The 16,763-nt window shown below is 42.7% G+C and overlaps 1 long non-coding RNA gene across 3 annotated transcripts; it reads right to left on the minus strand.

Moving 5' to 3' along the window:
- Positions 1 to 2,362: 2,362 nt before the first annotated feature.
- On the minus strand, positions 2,363 to 9,247 carry LOC132473513 (uncharacterized). Of its 3 annotated transcripts, none has more exons than XR_009529429.1 (4): positions 7,947 to 9,247; positions 7,784 to 7,864; positions 7,233 to 7,293; positions 2,363 to 3,045 (listed from the first exon to the last, which is right to left on the minus strand). It is a non-coding gene; the product is annotated as an uncharacterized LOC132473513 (long non-coding RNA). The 3 variants fall into 3 exon arrangements; XR_009529430.1 differs by having other exon boundaries at positions 2,363 to 2,657; positions 2,868 to 3,045; positions 7,784 to 9,247; XR_009529428.1 differs by having other exon boundaries at positions 7,784 to 9,247.
- Positions 9,248 to 16,763: the final 7,516 nt, after the last annotated feature.

Genomic DNA, 16,763 nt, shown 5'->3' on the forward strand with positions numbered 1-16,763 from the left:
CCTCTCGTCTACCGGGGTAAACTCCAACACCGCGGCGCTCAGCCGGGGATTTATGAGTATCCCCACACCCGCCCGGCGCCTCAAGCCCTTGGCAACTCCGGAGAAGAATAGAGTCCAACCCTTATCCAGGAGTACGGTACCAGAGCTGAGACTGTGCGTGGAGGTAAGCCCCACCAGATCTAACTGATAGCGCTCCACCTCCCTCACAAGCTCCGGTTCCTTTCCCCACAGCGAGGTGACGTTCCACGTCCCCAGAGCCAGCTTCTGCCGCCCGGGTCTGGTCCGTCGAGACCCCTGACCTTCGCTGCCACCCATGTGGCTGCGCACCCGACCCCAACGGGTCTTCCCACAGGTGGTGGGCCCATGGAATGAAGAGAGGGGGGGTGCCACGTAGTTTGTTCGGGCTGTGCCCGACCGGGCTCCGTGGCAAACCCGGCCACCAGGCGCTCGCCATCGAGCCCTCCGTCTGGGCCTGGCTCCAGACGGGGGCCCCGGGCTTCCTCCGGGCCGGGTCACATCTCCTCTTTTTTCGTTCTTCATTGGAGTTTTGTGAACCATTCTTAGTCTGGCCCCTCACCTGAGACCACTCTGCCATGAGAGACCCTACCAGGAGCACAAGGCTCCAGACAACACAGCTCTCAGGTTCACAGGGACACGCAAACCTCTCCACCACGATAAGGTGACGGTTCCAGGAGAGGTACTTTACATTCCCGTTTCTTAATTTACCGTGTAGATAAAGGGACAAACATCATAGCTCTATCATCACCTTGCTATGATAGGCTAACGTGCCGAGGCAAGCATCCTAGGCCGCACGATTATACATTTTAAAAGGTTTGTGTGGCATAGGATAGGATTTCCCCTTGTTAATTTGGTTTGTGTTGAATCAGTTGCTGTGGAAATGTGACGTCACACCTTAGTATATTGCCGGAGCATGGCTGACTCCGACCGCTACGCTAGCTGGCGCTATAGCCCTTTCAACAAGTGGTACTAGAGCCACCGGCTATTTACCCAACTCTGCAAACGCACTTAAACAGAGTAGAGTACCGGCAGCCTGTGACAATTGCCGGTACGCAAGAAAAAGTGCCGGTGTGGGTATCGGATTGACTCGGCTGCCAGATCGACTCGGGGTCCTAGATGCGCAATAATGACGCACTTCCTGCAAACGCTGTCTTTTAAATGCGCATGCGCGTTTCATTCCCATATTATCCCAAAGTATTAACGATCTCCTTTTGTTTTCTAATCTATGAATAATAATCCAATGTACAAATTATTGTTGCCGATACTTGGGTTATAAAGAAGAACCGTTAACTCCATTCACTGAATGGGGCGATCCACTTTATTTCCAGCGCTCCCAACACAGAGTCAAAACAGCGATCCACACGCAGACACTTCCGTTCTCCTCCTTCAGAATAAGAGTCCCTAACAGGAACTGGGTTATATAATGCATTCATCAGTGCTTATAGACGTGTTTCCGATGGCTTTGTTTGTGCGAAAGAACGGGCTGCGTTCAATGAAATCAAAACCAAAACTGATTGAGCCTTCTTTTTAAGTCCATGATTGAGCCACGTTTATAAACAACCCTTCCGGATTTTGTCCGTTGGCTTGTGTCGATACGTCATCTGTAAGCGCAGGACCCCGAGTCGATCTGGCAGCCGAGTCAATGCGGTACCCACACCGGTGTGGGTGTCAGATTGACTCGGCTGCCAGATCAACTCGGGGTCCTGCACTTACAGATGACGTAGCGACACTTGACGTGACGTATCGACACGTGACGTGACGAATAGACACAAGCCAACGGACAAAACCCGGAAGTGTTGTTTATAAAGCACTGATGAATGCATATATTTTTATTTTCACATATGTTAAAGTAAGGATTGGTGTAATTCCCTCTAATAGCATTCGGTAGACACCAATGGTTTCCTTTGACGGGTTTTATTGTAGCCTTTTACTCCAACTCCACCGTGAAAACTCGTTGGCTGCATGCTATTTACAGGGACTTTGAAACTAGATTCTTTTCGGCGATGCGTATCACAAGCTGTTCACCTTCTCTCATGCCGCATCTCTAACTGACAGAGAATCTTCTAAAACATCAGCCTTATAAAGTGACGTCATTCAACAAACTATTTAAATACAATTTTAAACCCGAATAACGAACACAATTATTGAATTACTAATATAAACAAAAATGAATTTCCTTATGTCTTATAATATGAAAATAATAATTTAATTACAGAAACCTTTTAATGATGACAGTTACAATTGGCATTGTTAAAGTTAGATATTAAGACTGTATTTTCTAGTTTCTATCAACTGAAAATTAAGAACTTGAACAGTCATTTTATTGAAGAGATTTATTTTGCTTGTACAAAAAGGAATTAATACGTAGGGGAGAGTGGCACTGATGCCCAGTGTCCACTGGGTGTCCTTTGCCGTTCGGTCTTTCTTGCCTTTGGGACCCTATCCACTGGCTCCAGCAACCCTGCAAGCAATGCTCGGGCTTCGTTGGTCCAGTACGCAAGCCTCCATCCATGGCTTTTGAGTGAGATAGTAACATAATAGTTAACATTTATAAAAAATAAAGTTTTTTCATACCCATCAATCTGGAAACGTTCCATTAGTGAAATGCACCACCATTTCCTGATGTCTGCCATGTCCAGCTAAAAGTTACGGAAGAATATATGCATTAGGTTGAGTACTAATTGTCATTTTCTGCCAAAAATCAGTGCGTCATAACCTCTCTGCTCAACATTAAACATTTTGCATGCAAGTTACTGTTTCGAGTAAAGTCTCCATAAATCAACGTTAAAAAGAAACAACATAGTGGTGTTGGTTTTATGTCTCCTTTCTCCCATAAATAAAATACTGACCTCGGTGAAAAGAAATGGAGCATCTGTGCAGGTGCAGAATGCGTACCGTAAAAGGGAAACATATGAAGTTATGACAGTGTCAAATAATACCAACACACCTTAAATAGGGACTACATAAGGTATTTACCATCAGGATGAGGACACCACAGTAATTGCCGGTGGTTTGGCACGGGAAACCCTGTAAGACATAGGCAAGGCTTTAGACAGGCAATACCACCGTGACATGGGCTAAAGGAAAATAAAAACATGCACATGCAAGTTGCTGTGTTCTTTTTGGAAAAAGTCTGTCAAGTCAGGATCGCTTTAACGCTTTAACACGCGTGGAGATACACTTAGTAGGGCATTCAAAAGGATGCTTTACCTGGAGCGTTCTTCCCCTCTGGGCTATGTGTTGGGACTTATAGTCAGGGGGCCAATTCTGAAAAGGGCTTCCGTCAAGACTTTTGCGGACATGTTTTGTTACAAGCTGTCATCCTATTTTTTTTGTTAGAAGACACCCATAGGTAAGATATTCGGGTGGTTGTCAAGCAAAAAAAAAAATTTTGTGTCTTTTACCAGCAATTTCAGGCCAATTTTTTGGTTTCCTTCTCAATACGACATGCCAACAATAAATGTTGAATATCTCCACAACCACAAGGACTATATGCATAAAATGTGGTATCAAATGAAAGCTAACACTCATGGGATGTCTGCTGACATATCAGAATGAACATTTATTAGAAAGTAGAACTAGAACATGAAAAAAACAATCTCCGCCTAAAGAGAACCAGTTTTCAAAGTGAATATCAGCTTGGAAATAGGGATGGGCATGATTAATCGACGATCGACTAATTGATCGTTAAGAATTTCGTCGATTACGTAAATTTTTATTCGATTAAACTAATGCAGTGTGCAATTAAACATTTTACCACACGGGGGCAATATTTAAATTTGCGGCTCCTCCCCCGCAATAAACATCCCGCTTTGAACGGTGAACTCTTTACGCCTAGCAGCTATAAAAAGCTATAAAAACTAGCTTTTTATAGTGAGGCTAATATGGAAGTTTGTGTTCATTGTGCTCATATTTTTCCCCAGCTCAGTTACCATTTGTTTCCCAGACTCTGCAGCATGTGTTAAGTCATTCAGTATATCTTTTGAAGCAACATCACCGGTTGTCAAAACCTCATACATATTCTCCAGTTGGAAGACATGATATCTCTGGAATTGGTCGACAAGTTGAATGACATCATCATTATCCCTTCTGATTCTTGATGGAAGGCAGTCTTTGTGGTTGTCTTCATCATCTTCTCCATCATGTGTCAGTCCAAACAGGGATCTAGTGTCCTGTGCTAAAGATCCACGTTCATTGTAGGTGATGGACCAACGGTTTCTAGCTGTCTCATTTCGAGTGATGCCTACCAATCCTCCAGCAACCTTTCCGGTTTTGTTGATGTGCTCAAGGCAAAGGTCAAATGGCATCTCGTTGAAGCTGTGTTTGGCCTCTTTGGCTACAAAATCACAATCTAGGAAGCCCTGGTAGACCCGTGCTGCTGTCTGTGCAAGATGTTCCATGTCTGCTATGAATACAGCACCCCATCTTGTGTAGTGGGTGTGATCATATGCAGCAAACCACGGCATCATGCTCTTGAAGGCAGACATGTAAAGCTTCCAGTCACCACATCTCAGTGCCCGTGTGAATGCCAGGAGAATAGACACAAGGTCCATGTATTGTCGCCAGAAGGTAAATGTTGGTTTGTCTTCATTAGCCTTGTCAAACTCAGCAAGGATATCCTGAACCTCTCCAACTTTCAGAACAAGATCTTCATAGCATGCTGCACTTGTAAATCTGGGAGACTTTGATCTCTCCGATTTCAGCATTATTTTTGGGATTTCTTCTTCAGGTTTACTTTGTCTGAAAGCAGCAGTCTGGGAAGCATGAAAGGTTCCTTTACCATCAAGGGTCTCCTCATTTATGTCTATGTTGTCATTTGTATACGTTATGTATCCAGGGAGGCTAGCATTGACAATGTTCAATGGAATGTATACTTCACCATTCTCAAAGTATCGCTTCATAGCCTCATTTGCCATGGTAGTATCTGCTCTCAACACTGACTCATAGCTTATGCTGTGCCCAGCAGCATGAAGTAACTGCACTAAGTACTTTGAGCGTGTAGCTTGGTGTACAGCAACTCCAATTCCAATGTGTTTTGGTGTTGGTCTTCGTCCACCAGAAGCCAGGAAAATAATGTTTTGAGCAATACTGAGTAGCTTTGTGTGACGGGATTGTTCATTCTCATTTCCTGAGTCATCATCATTAACGCAAAGGAGCCGTAAGAGGATGTACAGATGTCAGGCACAGTTTTTTCTGCATGATGCTGATCTATCCCTCCAATAACATCATGTCTTGGGGACTCCCTGATGTCTGCCTTGACCTTTACCGACACCCGATACAGCCAACTCAGTATCTCAGTGTCCTTGTCTGTTCCCCAGCTAGCCATTGTCATCCCTTTAGCATCATCTTGTTTGTCATCCATTAATTTCTTCATGTTAAGAAGAGCAGTTCCATCTGTAATTTCAGGAAATATCATGATGAATCAGTTGGTTTTAATGATTGAACAAACATTGCTTTTCCCTGAAGCAACTTTTCGAGCTTTGTCTTGAAACGCTGACCTTTGTATATTCCTGGTTCCAAATCAAAGTCTCCCAGAAATGTACAGTATCTTTCCCAAACAGTTTTCAACAAGTATATTTCAGCTCTGGCAATTCCTGCTCTAAGCTCATCTGCCACATAGTGTAAGCAAATGGAATATGGATCACCTGCCCTTGATGAAGTGCTCTGATACTTCCTGAGGAACTCTATGTAGCAGATAAGATGATACTGATGAAGTCATTGACTCCTGCAAGCCTCAGTCGCAATTCTGTGTCTTGTTGAGCTAGATCAAGAATCTTTTAAGATGTGGTCATGACTTGGATGTTTCGAAGTTTGTCATCAGGCTTGTCTTTCTGACAGAAAATATTTTTTTACCAAGACAATGAAGGCATCGAAGTTCTAGTGGTGATCGGCTGGCAATTGCTTGCAGTATTTAGTGAATTTTTTTCACTTTCAAAGCGTTTCTTCAGGCGGGAAATAAAAGTAACATTTGTAAAAGCTAAATAGCATGTTTTGTGCCATTTTATCTTTTCAGTTTCTGTGTCCAGAAACTCTTCAATTCTCCACAGAGTATCAGCATACTCTACGTCTTGGTATTTCAACCGTTCATTTGCTCTCAATCTAATACACTTTAGCCCATTCTCAGAAGGATTTCTTAGGGCTTTATCTTGGCTGTTTTTTCCATATTTGTCTTGACAAATGAAACATTTTTCCCAATCAATATCTCTTCCTATTTGTTTTTCTTTGGATGCTAGGCTTACAGCTCCCTCTGGATCCATGATATCTCATCTGAAAGGCAAATAAATGTTTCACTACACTAGTAATAATAATAATAAATGACATTTATATAGCGCTTAATATGGTACTCTAAGACGCCAATCTAGTCTGATTGGTTTCTGAGTAGATCACTAAAAGGTAATCTGACATAAACTGAGGGATTTTCTATCTAACAAACTGGTTAAGACTTTTAGCTAGCAAACTGTAAAATGAATGCTGTGCAGCAAATAAATTATAAACATAATATTTCCATTACACATCTGCACAAAACTTAATTTACCTATAAGTAAGTAAGCTAGTAATTATGAAAGTAACCCTAACCCTATTAGCCTAGCTATCTGTCTGGGAAGTATAGCTAGAGTCTTGAGGTAAATGTTTTTGTAGACAAATAGACCAAGTTAATCTGTTATGTGATTGTGTGATTCACTCCTTTAAGTTTTGTTCTGACTGTTGACCTGCTGTAATCATCTTCACTGGATCTGCTGACTCATGCCAAATCACAGCTGTGCTGACACAACAGTGCCCCTTGTGGTGTGATAGTCTTGTGTTATTTATTGATTATTATTTTTTAAAGATCATGCTTGCACATAAATTGGATTATATTGCACATTTGCCCCAAATTAAAGGAGGTAACAAGGAAGAAATAAAGAATAAATAGAATAAATAAAGAGGAAGCACTTTGGGGAAAAAATGGTGCTGACCCCTAGTGGCTATGTGTTGGCATTGCAATTTGTTATGTGGCCCTGAACTTCTGAGTTCGCCGAACACCTGGGCCGCTCGTATCTGTAGAATTGATACGTGAATGAATGGCTTCTTGTATGGGCCGGACGCCTCCCTAGGAGCCGGATCCCTCCTTGGGATGGGAACGAGACCTCTCTAGTGGCCAAGGACATATGTGGCCTGTTGGTATGAATGTGTGAATTATGTAACAAAGTACATGAAAAATGAAGGCACTGTACCTCGAAGTCTCTGCCATGCTAAGTTCTCCACTGGCCTGGGGCAATGCGCTGTGCTAGGTCCCTGTGAAGACCAATCAAAATTATTAGGTGTCCTTACTTCAGAAATACCATTGCAAGCAAAAATAGCATTTATAGCCACTGAACAGGGCTAACCTTGAAAATGGCCTTTGAACGAGGCTTGATTATATTTCATAGTATCCGGTTGCAGACATATTGTTTTTCGAATGAATTGTATTAAAAATTGAATCTAAATCAGTTGACAACCCTGGCCAATAGAATACTATGAAATCTGTACAAGATCCATGCAAGCCACAGAACAGGGCTGATCCATATGTTACAAAACCTAAAAATGTCCTGGTAACGAATGTCACCAAACCCTTCTGGTTCTAGAGAGTCCAGCAAAATGAGCTCTCTATCTGCTGGTGTCATGACCTGTAAACCATTCACAGAACAGCTCAGATCACAAACAGTCCATAATTAGGAATGAAAACATATCCCAAAACAGCAGCTAATTTTTACTTACCGGTTGAGAGTATCTGTAATAGACTCACGCAAAGCACATAGTGGTCTGCTTTCCCTGGCTGTCGGCTCCAGGTAGGGAGGATGATTAGGTCCTTCTGCAGCAGGTCACCCTAGCAATTTGAACACATTCTTGGGCATTTACTGTTGGTCAGTCTCAAACTACACAGAAGCTTACAGGAAATAATGACGTACTGGAAGACCAGCCATTGGGTCCACTGTTTCAGACTTCCAAGTTGGAACCACATATGCGTCAACAACGTGGATGTCTTTTCCCTGTATTGATTGAGATGAAATATTCATAGTAATTAGTGCACCACATGGGAAAATCCCAATACAAAGCTGTTGAAATTATTTGGAAAAAAAATACTATGTTTCACAGGTCAACAAATGACAAAGCCTCACATGTCTTCGGGCGGCGGACATCACGAGCCCACTCGTTGGTGCACACAACCAACCTTGTATGGTTTTGGTGCCGACAATACAGCTCCTCATCTGCCCTACTTCAATTATGAATGTGTATGTAGGTAACATTATGACAACAATTAGCTTCAGGAAATCTAGTGAAATTGACTTACACGTGTGTCTGAAAGCAGCAAGTGTGTGAGCATTTGATTACATTATAAAATTTGCAATTTATGCTAATGGGTAATTGTTCAATGGAAAGTGTAGGGTTATAATCAATACTCGGCATGTAATCAATTATTAAATAGCTTTTAATGTTATTCAGGCCTGAAAAGTGAATTGCTACAAATATAGGTCAAATACAAGCAAATATTTTGGGCAGTACTTCGAAGGTAAAAAAGCAAAGGAAAAGTGCAAATACAGAACACTACAGATAAACTATCTCAAATGCGTTTGACACACTGTGACTTACCCCAGTAGGTAGATCTTTGAGACCTTCCTTATGTAACCCTTCCTGCCTTCTGGGTTGAGGGCGGTGGTGGTTAGGCTGTGGTATTGGTTTAGCTTCAGGTAATGCTTCACTTCAGTGTAAAACGCTTCCATTTCTGTGAAAATAAATGTAATAAACAAAGACAAAGACAGTTTTCAGAATTAAGTCCAGATTTTTTTTTAATTCCGTGGTATTAGGGATAGGGTAATTATCACCTACAAAACTAATCAGAGTCCACCTCGACTCTACATAGCCGCCCTCCCCCTTCTGGCCACCGTTGTACACTGTATTGTATTGTGTTGTATCGTATTGTATTATAGTACTTAACTTTGCAGCAACTGCAGTAGCTGCTATCATTGCTGTAACACGAGGAATTGGTTAGCCTAGCGATTGTTGTACTTGCACTTGGTTCTATGAACATCCTTTCTGTACCGACAGCTGTTGCACTTCTGATGACAAATGTACTTATTGTAAGTCGCTTTGGATAAAAGCGTCTGCTAAATGCCCTAAATGTAATCCTATAGTGATGAATTAACAAATTTAACGTTTAACAAATATTATCTGATCAATCTTTGCACATTCGATTATTATTCATAGATTAGAAAACACAAGGAGATCGTTAATACTTACCTAAATTGCGGAATAACATTGGAATGAATGAAACTTTTTTTTACAGGAAGTGCGTCATCATTGCGCATCAAGGACCCCGAGTCGATCTGGCAGCCGAGTCAATCTGACACCCACACCGGTACGGCAAAGGGTAAAATGTCCACCGATGCAGACGACTCTGAATGTCTCTCCCTAGTAGGAATGGGGTTTCTGAGTAAAGGGCATATTTTGTTTGGAATCTGTCTTAAGCCCAGAACAACTTGTACGTCACAGCCTTACTCCGTCCCGGTGCCGTACTGTCCACTCCAGCATACAAATATCCGAAGATGGCAGACTTCTGGTCCGATGAGAGGGAGGAGAATTTAATTCGCTTGCTGGAGGAGCAACCTGTCCTTTACGACTTTGGCAGTAAGGGGTATAGCAACAGGGACAGCAAAAAGAAAGCATGTTGCGACATTGCGCTGGTACATTGTGTGGTGTTTTCGTTCAACTCGTGACCGTGTTAACTGGTGACCATCAGCCGAATGCGTCGCTTGTTGTCGTGGCTACGTCAGCTGTTGGAAATTGGAACCAGACGCGTAGATGTCCTTGCGAATGCCTCTTTGATTTGTTTTTCAATAACATGTCAAAAACATTCCCATCTCATTCGTATTTGGAGTGTAATTGGAAGAAACTTGTCACGTAGAACCGTTTTAAGCCGAAATAAATGAAAAAAGAATGCTTAAAATAGGATACAATATTGGATTCGAACTCATACCATCGTGGTGGGAAATATTAATAAGGTCGGATTTCATTCCGTTGTACCGTAGATCCACAGAGAAATTCCACGCCAAAAACAATACATTCTTCCTGAAAACACGAAAGGTCAAATACAAAGATCAACTTGTGACCCTATTATCCATGTAGAGTTAAGACCATAAATTGGTCGCGTTTTCAAAAAATAAGACGCCTTTACATCCAGTTATTCAAAACCTAATGTTGTGTTTCCCTCCACTGCTTGAAAATAGCCAAAAAAGCTGTTTTGCGCTCATTCTCTCATTTCGGTCACCTGATGTGGTGTTGTCCCCTTACTGGATCGTCTCTGTAAGCAAAGCAGCGACTTCGGAAATCAATGTGATTGACGTCTCCCTGTAGCACCCCTTGTTGTAAAATTACAACGTTACCTTTAACCATCCTAAAAAACAATCTGGCTTTTTTTTTCTTGTTTTTTTACCACATTAACATAGTCATTGGGTCCTATTGTTCAGTCTCACAATGCTATTGGATCATACATTTGTTTATAAGTCACGCCTTCTGGCCATAAACTCACACAACCTCTCAAGGTTTCCTTCGAACAACATCTATTGGTTTCATTGGACTGGATTCATCAGATGCATGTAAGTAAAATGTCTTTTATATATTTTTTGGTTGTTGTTATAATGTCTAGAGCATGTACATATGTAGTTATTGTGGAATAGATGCATCAAATTTCTTTTAGAGCTTATTATATAATTGTTGCAATTATACAACACTGGGTGAATGTGGTAGTCAAAATAGCTGGCTTGTTGCAGTGGGCTCAAACAGGTTGTGTTCCCTCCACTACACCACTGCCTGAAACAGAGTATTTTCTTTATACATGGATAGTATACATTCTACCCTTGTGTTGTGTTCTGGTCAAATTTGACTGATTTAAAAGTTTTATCTCTAAAAAATGTAGTTAATTTGATCAGCCTGACCTAAAATTCCATGATTTTGTCCATGGAACAATTCAGTTCTGGGGACAGGAATGTTCCTGAATGTGGGGTGTGGATGTAAGTGGGGGGATGCATGTTTTCCTTTTAGTATGATAATTAGAGCCATTAAACCATTTACATTTACATTTAGGGAATTTAGCAGACGCTTTTGTCCAAAGCGACTTACCAGGCAGACAGTATTGTCTGCATGGAAAACATTTCTACCCTGAGCACTTGGTCCACCACCCTATCTATTCCTTCAGGTTATGTACTACAATATATAAAACATATATTCATGTTAATTAATTGATATTTTATTTTCAGAATGCCACCAGCAAGGAGAGAGCCGCGATACACGGTGCAGGATGTCATTGACCTGGTGCTCCATTATTAGTGAAGCTCCTTGATCGGGGAATTCATTACGTGGGAACAGCCAGGCAGGTGCGCCTACCCAACTGTAACCTTGAAGACGAGAAGAGCTTCAAGAAAAAGGGGAGAGGAAGCTATGACGTCAGAGTGGAGGGGAATCACAACATCTGTGCTGTCAAATGGTATGACAGGGCCGTCACACTTGTGTCATCCTTTGCTGGACCTGAACCTGTGCAGAAGATTCAACGCTGGGACAAAGCCAACAAAACCTTCATTGAAGTTGAGAGGCCTTACATTGTTGGTGCCTACAACAAGTACATGGGAGGTGTGGATTTGTTGGACTCATTTACAGCCAAATATAAGTTCCCCATCAAATCCCGTCGCTGGTACATGTACATCTTCTGGCACACCATCATCCTCGCTGTGATCAATGCCTGGCTGCTCTACAAGCGGGACTGTAAAGCGCTCAAGGTGTCTAGCAAAGAGACAATGAACAGGAGACAGTTTCAGGCACAGCTAGCATCCTCTCTTATCCTGGTAAACGCAACACTTCAAACTCCAAAGAGAGGACGGCCATCTTCAGGCAAAGGGAGCCCAGCAACACAGTCAGTGACATCAGGAAGCCCTCTGAATGCTCAGAAGAGGCCATCCAAGAGATGTGCAAACCTCCCATTGGATGTACGCAAGGACCTAGTTGGTCATTTCCCAAGGAAGACAGGGAGAGGACGCTGCAGACAGTGCAATAAAGGATACACCAACAACACGCAATGCAGAAAGTGTGATGTTCGCCTTTGCTTTTTAGACAACAGGGACTGTTTTTGGGACTTTCACCACCAATGAAAGTCTTCATGACCAATATCATAAAAAGGAAAAAAGAGGGAAAAAACGCGCTTTTTAAGAGTTTTATCTTGTTTAATATTTTTAATAATTTTAATAAATGACTTCATAAAAATATGACTAACGTGTGATTATTATTAATGTTATATACCGTTATGGGGCTAAGTAAGCAATCAACCCTGCAAATGAACCCTTAGTTGTTCTGAATTGTTCACACAACGTGAGTACAAATACAGAAATCCTGCTCCCAATTAAGCCCAATGTTGCAATATTCCAACATTTCTCTAAAAACGTACATAAACATTATTATTTTTTTTTTAAATCGTTCATTTCTGCATCAAAGGCCTCATACAACACAATCTGAAAGGTCAAATATTTTTTTTTTTAGGTTTTTCTATATTTGGGTCTTACAGGGTTGTAAAGGCGTCTTATTTTTGGAAACACAACCAATTCATGGTCTTAACTCTACCTGGATAGTAGGGTCACAAGTTGATCTGGCTGCCTTTCTTGTTTTCAAGAAGAATTGATGATTTTTCTACTACAGCCGAAAATCTTTCTGTGGGTCTACGGTACAACGGACTGGAATCCGACCTTATTATTTTTTATTATTTTAGAACTGCGACCATTTCACTCTCACTAACATAATTAGGCCTGTTTATAATTAAGTTATCCATCTCCAAGTAGTAGTTGAGCCGATGGTAAACAAAGACAGATCAAACTAAAATACAACTAACAGAAAATGCAAGGTATTCAACAACGGGTAATCTAACTAACTGTAAGCTCCAGCTAATTACTCCAATGCAGATGTAGTGGAGAATGACAAAACACAGTAACTCTAGCCTACTCTCAATCAAAATATGTTGATGCTGTTGCGGCTCTCAGCTGTGCCAGAGCGTTCACAGTTGCTAGGGAAACCACCTACCGTCGCAGCCCGTTGCAGCGCGTTGCAGCCGTCTCGTCGCAAGGAGTCGCAAGGAGTTGCGAGTTGCAAGTTGTTTCAAGGTGAATCTTTGGTCTGAACTGGGCTTTAAGTGGTGTTTGGGGTATGTTGCTCCTGGTTTTGGGGTATTATCTCTAAACTCTGTTATTAGAGGTTCAGGGCGGTGGACCTGGTTGGAGGGGCGGCCAGGTGCTCACACTCTGGGCCTCTGATGGAGGACTCACAGGTTCATGCTTGATGACAAGTGCACGGAAACATCTTCCAAGAATGTCTTACAGTCCTCCAAGCTGATGCTTCTACAATATGTAAAATGGTGAAGCAGTAAGAGAGCCTCGACTCTCAGGGTTCTGTATTGTTTGTCTCTTCCGTCCTCAGGCCCTTAGCAGCAGAGGACACCTAATTATTATGTGCAGACACAGGTATTTTAGAGGAGCTTGACTTGAATGAAAGATACATTATGCTCTTCTCCATGGCTTCTGGAGAAGCAGTCCCTTCTATATCATCTCAAGTCCAAGAGAGTACTGCTTTGTTTGGACTGACCTGATCCTGAGTGTAAGGTCATAGACCTCTTACCCAACCACTTGCCTAGCAGGTCCATCTATCCACTAGCTTTGAAGTCAAGGTTGTTGACTATTGCTTTCCAGGCCTGATAGTTTTCCTGAGGTTGACCAACCTGATCAGACCAGAAGGGACAGGCTGATTTTAAGCAAGAAAAATACCTGATCACTTTCCCCTCCTGTGTTGGTCCTCTTCTGTGGCCTGCTTTGGTAAGATGATATTGATGAGGGGGTAGAGAGTGCATGCCGTCTCCACTGGGCTCATCTTCTGGTGGTCTGCTAAGATGTGTCTTAGTGGAGCATGAGTCCGGTCACTGGGAAGCTCCACTATAAGATTAACTAGCTTGCTTGACATGTAGTGATTGATTACTTTATTTTCGGAAGGTTGTTCATCGGGAGCATCGTTCCTATCGTTGTCAGCGCTGGTGAGGGTGGCGTGAAATGTCTGCCTTCAATGCCCAGGATTGTAGGATTTTGACTCTGCCGTCTTAGTATAGCAGAAGGTATCAGAGATATGCAGCCAGTCTAAACCGGTGCATCATCCTCAAATGAATGAGATCAGTCCCATCATATGAGTTTAAAAGCAAAAATGTAAAAGCACAAGATATCACAAAATATGAGTGTCATAAAAAAGAATATATATATTTATTATAATTTGCCTACAGGGCAAACAGGTCGGCCGATGATGCTGTCAACATGGGACTGCAATACATACTGCACCATCTCGACTACCCAGGGACGTATATGCCAGGATACTGTTTGTGGACTTCAGCTCGGCGTTCAACACCATTATCCCTGAAATCCTACATCAGAAGCTCACCCAGTTTGCAGTACCTTTTACCACCTGTCAGTGGATCATCTTCCTGATTGACAGGCAGCAGCATGTCAAACTGGGGAGCATCTCATCCGAAACCCGGTCCATCAGCACTGGCGCCCCACAGGGGTGTGTCTTCTCCCCGCTGCTCTTCTCCATCTACACTAATGATTGCACCTCAAAGCAGCTGACCTCAAAGAACCACCTCAAAGAACTCCTGAAGTTTGCAGATGACACCACCAGGATGTTGAAGAGTCTGCTTACAGACAGGAGGTGGAACAGCTTCTCCAATGGTGCAGTCAGCACCACCTGTGTTAAACCACAAGAAGACTGTGGAGATGACTTTCTGAGAAGTCCCTTCCCACTCCCCCCCTCACCCTCCAGAACGACACAGTGTCCCCTGTCAATTCCTAAAGGTTCCTGGGTACAACCATTTCACAGGACCTAAAATGGTGTCCCCGCATTAAGTCTGTTCAGAAAAAGGCCCAGCAGAGGTTATATTTCCTGCGACAACTAAGGAAGTTTAATCTGCCTAAAGAGCTGCTGACCACCTTCTACTCAGACATCATTCAGTCTGTCATCTCCACCTTAATCACTGTTTGGTTTGGGTCAGCCACCATACGGGATAGGGCAAGACTGCAACGGACAATACGGGCTGCGGAGAGGATCATTGCAGCTGACCTTCCCACCATTGAGGACCTGTACCAGTCCCAGGTCAGGAAAAGGGCAGCAAATTCACCCTAGATCCCTCACATCCTGGTCAGAAACTGTTGAACCTCCTTCCCTCTGGTAGGCGATACAGGGCGCTGTTTGTCAAAACCAGCCGACACAAAGTCAGCTTCTTTCCCCAAGCAGTCACTCTGTTGAATGTTGAGAAATAGACCCCACCCTTTCACTGAACAAGGTCTATCTGCATCTACCTCATGTATATTTAAAATTTTCAACTCCAATATTGTTATTAATATATTGGCATTGCACTGAACTCCCTTGCCCTGTATTTATATTTAGATTGAAATCTTAAATCTCTGACAGTATATTGACTGCAAAGATATTGCACCATTTCTTCCCCTTATATTGTTTCTTCCCCTTATATTATTGTATATTATTTTTTGCAAATTATTATATTGTATTGTAATACTGTATACCTTATATTTCATACTGTTCTTTCTGTTTTGTGTTTTCTTTTTAATATAGTAACAATAGGTTAAGTGTTGAACATTGAGAGCAAAGGGTTAAACAAAGTCAAATTCCTTGTTTGTTATGCAAACCTGGCCAATAAAGTTGAATCTGAATCTGAGTATGTTCAGCACCCACTGGATCGGCTCGCAGCCGAGGGTGAAGCGGCTGGGATGAGGATCAGTACCGCTGAATCGGACACTCTTAGCAGGAAACCGGTGAATGGAGTCCTTAGTCCAATTGAAGGAGTTCTAAGCAGAGGAAAGGCTCATCTGCTTAGAAAGGAGTCAGTTGAGGTGCTACGGGCATCTGGTAAGGATGCCCACTGGGCGCCTCCATTGGTAGGACTTCCAGGCACGACCAGTTGGGAGGAGACCTAGGAGAAGACCAAGGACTAGGTGGAGAGATTATATCTCAGCACTGGCCGGGGAATGCCTCGGTATCCCCCCGTCAGAGATGGTCAATGTGGCCTGGGAAAGGGAAGTCTTGGGGGTCTTGAAATCTGGGGCCCCCTGCTTCAGCCCCGACCCCGGATAAGCGGATTACGATGAGGATGACAAAGAGGATGAGGGCCCCACTTAGACATAAAGAATGCATGCATGAATAAGAAGCACTGCACATAAATAGTGTTTGCACAATAAGTAGTCAGGCAAATCTGTTATGTTTGGTTCAATCAGGAACTTCTATGCACGGTGTAACAGGCTGGACAGTCAGAGACTGCCGAGTGACAACAATTGTCACAATATTTATTCAAAGCTGTACCGTTAAAGGTCTTAAAAGAGTGGGAGGGAATTAGGAATTGTGACGCCCCGCTCTGTGCCTTGAGCACTAGGCCTATTCCTCCCTCTGCCTGTAAGGGTATTGGAATATGGTTGTATATTGTTTATGTATGGTGCTGTTCCCTGTGGCCTGCAGGAGGAGGTAGAGTGTTCCTGGCGTAATGAGGGAATTGGAGGCAGCCGTGTTCTGGCTGACGCCTGCACTGTGGCCCCATTCTCTCTCTCTCTCTCTGATGGACGCGGTTTGACGGCTGGATGCAGGGGATCGCATTGTCTTCTCTGCGCCCATGTTGATTTATGGAACTGCCTGTCAATAAATATAGT

The sequence above is a fragment of the Gadus macrocephalus genome, chromosome 15, assembly GCF_031168955.1.
Source record: "Gadus macrocephalus chromosome 15, ASM3116895v1".
NCBI classification, from domain to species: domain Eukaryota; kingdom Metazoa; phylum Chordata; class Actinopteri; order Gadiformes; family Gadidae; genus Gadus; species Gadus macrocephalus.